The sequence below is a fragment of the Dermochelys coriacea genome, chromosome 1 (genome assembly GCF_009764565.3).
Source record: "Dermochelys coriacea isolate rDerCor1 chromosome 1, rDerCor1.pri.v4, whole genome shotgun sequence".
NCBI lineage: Eukaryota > Metazoa > Chordata > Testudines > Dermochelyidae > Dermochelys > Dermochelys coriacea.
This window is the reverse complement of record NC_050068.2, coordinates 176,834,788-176,838,793: the sequence shown is the minus strand read 5'-3', so window position 1 is coordinate 176,838,793 and position 4,006 is coordinate 176,834,788. Positions and strand designations below refer to the sequence as shown.

General features: G+C 44.6%; 1 protein-coding gene across 3 annotated transcripts in view; it reads left to right on the top strand.

The window, feature by feature from the left end:
- LOC119852935 (multidrug resistance-associated protein 1-like) overlaps positions 1-4,006 on the top strand; it is a 69,474-nt gene that overhangs the window by 48,035 nt on the left and 17,433 nt on the right. The window lies entirely within an intron of this gene.

The window sequence follows — 4,006 nt, the reverse complement described above, 5'->3', positions numbered from 1 at the left end:
TTTGTTTTGTTTTGTTTTAAAACATTTTTGCTGTTAACAAGCATTTATCTCTGGAGACACAAATTCACAGTTTGAGAACTGCAAAACTAAGCATCTCTGATGGTATCTTCTAGACTTAGCACTGAGTCCCATTGGGTAGATAGATTATTTGGGTTAATCTTTCTATTCAGAAGCCCCTACAACCCCATAAGATTGGGTCCCTAATCCATGAACTATTGGAACTCATTTACAAAACTTTTCTTAAACATTACATGAATATAAGAAAAGGAGTACTTGTGGCACCTTAGAGACTAACAAATTTATTAGAGCATAAGCTTTCGTGAGCTACAGCTCACTTCATCGGATGCATTTGGTGGAAAAAACAGAGGAGAGATTTATATACACACACACAGAGAACATGAAACAATGGGTTTATCATACACACTGTAAGGAGAGTGATCACTTAAGATAAGCCATCACCAACAGCAGGGGGGGGAAGGAGGAAAACCTTTCATGGTGACAAGCAGGTAGGCTAATTCCAGCAGTTAACAAGAATATCAGAGGAACAGTGGGGGGTGGGGTGGGAGGGAGAAATACCATGGGGAAATAGTTTTACTTTGTGTAATGACTCATCCATTCCCAGTCTCTATTCAAGCCTAAGTTAATTGTATCCAGTTTGCAAATTAATTCCAATTCAGCAGTCTCTCGTTGGAGTCTGTTTTTGAAGCTTTTTTGTTGAAGTATAGCCACTCTTAGGTCTGTGATCGAGTGACCAGAGAGATTGAAGTGTTCTCCAACTGGTTTTTGAATGTTATAATTCTTGACGTCTGATTTGTGTCCATTCATTCTTTTACGTAGAGACTGTCCAGTTTGGCCAATGTACATGGCAGAGGGGCATTGCTGGCACATGATGGCATATATCACATTGGTAGATGCACAGGTGAACGAGCCTCTGATGGTGTGGCTGATGTGATTAGGCCCTATGATGGTATCCCCTGAATAGATATGTGGACAGAGTTGGCAACGGGCTTTGTTGCAAGGATAGGTTCCTGGGTTAGTGGTTCTGTTGTGTGGTGTGTGGTTGCTGGTGAGTATTTGCTTCAGATTGGGGGGCTGTCTGTAAGCAAGGACTGGTCTGTCTCCCAAGATCTGAGAGAGCGATGGCTCGTCCTTCAGGATAGGTTGTAGATCCTTGATGATGCGTTGGAGGGGTTTTAGTTGGGGGCTGAAGGTGATGGCTAGTGGCGTTCTGTTGTTTTCTTTGTTGGGCCTGTCCTGTAGTAGGTGACTTCTGGGTACTCTTCTGGCTCTGTCAATCTGTTTCTTCACTTCAGCAGGTGGGTACTGTAGTTGTAGGAATGCATGATAGAGATCTTGTAGGTGTTTGTCTCTGTCTGAGGGGTTGGAGCAAATGCGGTTATATCGTAGCGCTTGGCTGTAGACAATGGATCGAGTGGTATGATCTGGATGAAAGCTAGAGGCATGTAGGTAGGAATAGCGGTCAGTAGGTTTCCGATATAGGGTGGTGTTTATGTGACCATCGCTTATTAGCACCGTAGTGTCCAGGAAGTGGATCTCTTGTGTGGACTGGTCCAGGCTGAGGTTGATGGTGGGATGGAAATTGTTGAAATCATGGTGGAATTCCTCAAGAGCTTCTTTTCCATGGGTCCAGATGATGAAGATGTCATCAATGTAGCGCAAGTAGAGTAGGGGCATTAGGGAACGAGAGCTGAGGAAGCGTTGTTCTAAGTCAGCCATAAAAATGTTGGCATACTGTGGGGCCATGCGGGTACCCATCGCAGTGCCGCTGATTTGAAGGTATACATTGTCACCAAATGTGAAATAGTTATGGGTCAGGACAAAGTCACAAAGTTCTGCCACCAGGTTAGCCGTGACAGTATCGGGGATACTGTTCCTGACGGCTTGTAGTCCATCTTTGTGTGGAATGTTGGTGTAGAGGGCTTCTACATCCATAGTGGCTAGGATGGTGTTTTTAGGAAGATCACCAATGGACTGTAGTTTCCTCAGGAAATCGGTGGTGTCTCGAAGATAGCTGGGAGTGCTGGTAACGAAGGGCCTGAGGAGGGAGTCTACATAGCCAGACAATCCTGCTGTCAGGGTGCCAATGCCTGAGATGATGGGGCGTCCAGGATTTCCAGGTTTATGGATCTTGGGTAGCAGATAGAATACCCCAGGTCCTGGCTCCAGGGGTGTGTCTGTGCGGATTTGTTCTTGTGCTTTTTCAGGGAGTTTCTTGAGCAAATGCTGTAGTTTCTTTTGGTAACTCTCAGTGGGATCAGAGGGTAATGGCTTGTAGAAAGTGGTGTTGGAGAGCTGCCTAGTAGCCTCTTGTTCATACTCTGACCTATTCATGATGACGACAGCACCTCCTTTGTCAGCCTTTTTGATTATGATGTCAGAGTTGTTTCTGAGGCTGTGGATGGCACTGTGTTCTGCATGGCTGAGGTTATGGGGTAAGCGATGCTGCTTTTCCACAATTTCAGCTCGTGCACGTCGGCGGAAGCAGTCTATGTAGAAATCCAGGCTGCTGTTTCGACCTTCAGGAGGAGTCCACCTAGAATCCTTCTTTTTGTAGTGTTGGCAGGAAGGTCTCTGTGGGTTAATATGTTGGTCAGAGGTGTGTTGGAAATATTCCTTGAGTCTGAGACGTCGAAAATAGGATTCTAGGTCACCACAGAACTGTATCATGTTCGTGGGGGTGGAGGGGCAAAAGGAGAGGCCCCGAGATAGGACAGATTCTTCCGCTGGGCTAAGAGTATAGTTGGATAGATTAACAATATTGCTGGGTGGGTTACGGGAACCATTGTTGTGGCCCCTTGTGGCATATAGTAGTTTAGATAGCTTAGTGTCCTTTTTCTTTTGTAGAGAATCAGTGTTTTGTAAATGGCTTGTCTAGTTTTTGTAAAGTCCAGCCACGAGGAAGTTTGTGTGGAAGGTTGGTTCTTTATGAGAGTATCCAGTTTTGAGAGCTCATTCTTAATCTTTCCCTGTTTGCTGTAGAGGATGTTGATCAGGTGGTTCCGCAGTTTCCTTGAGAGTGTGTGGCACAAGCTGTCAGCATAGTCTGTGTGGTATGTAGATTGTTAACTGCTGGAATTAGCCTACCTGCTTGTCACCATGAAAGGTTTTCCTCCTTCCCCCCCCTGCTGTTGGTGATGGCTTATCTTAAGTGATCACTCTCCTTACAGTGTGTATGATAAACCCATTGTTTCATGTTCTCTGTGTGTGTGTATATAAATCTCTCCTCTGTTTTTTCCACCAAATGCATCCGATGAAGTGAGCTGTAGCTCACGAAAGCTTATGCTCTAATAAATTTGTTAGTCTCTAAGGTGCCACAAGTACTCCTTTTCTTTTTGCGAATACAGACTAACACGGCTGCTACTCTGAAACCTGTGATTATGCAAGGCACTGAATTTAGCCGTATAGAGTGGAAATCTGTCAACTTCATGAAAAAACTCGCACAGATACAGACAGACATCATCTTCCTCTCCAAATGCAAACAGATGGACATCATACCGAAAGGACTGAAGGTAAAAAATCCATTACAATCTACATACCACACAGACTATGCTGACAGCTTGTGCCACACACTCTCAAGGAAACTGCGGAACCACCTGATCAACATCCTCTACAGCAAACAGGGAAAGATTAAGAATGAGCTCTCAAAACTGGATACTCTCATAAAGAACCAACCTTCCACACAAACTTCCTCGTGGCTGGACTTTACAAAAACTAGACAAGCCATTTACAAAACACACTTTGATTCTCTACAAAAGAAAAAGGACACTAAGCTATCTAAACTACTATATGCCACAAGGGGCCACAACAATGGTTCCCGTAACCCACCCAGCAATATTGTTAATCTATCCAACTATACTCTTAGCCCAGCGGAAGAATCTGTCCTATCTCGGGGCCTCTCCTTTTGCCCCTCCACCCCCACGAACATGATACAGTTCTGTGGTGACCTAGAATCCTATTTTCGACGTCTCAGACTCAAGGAATATTT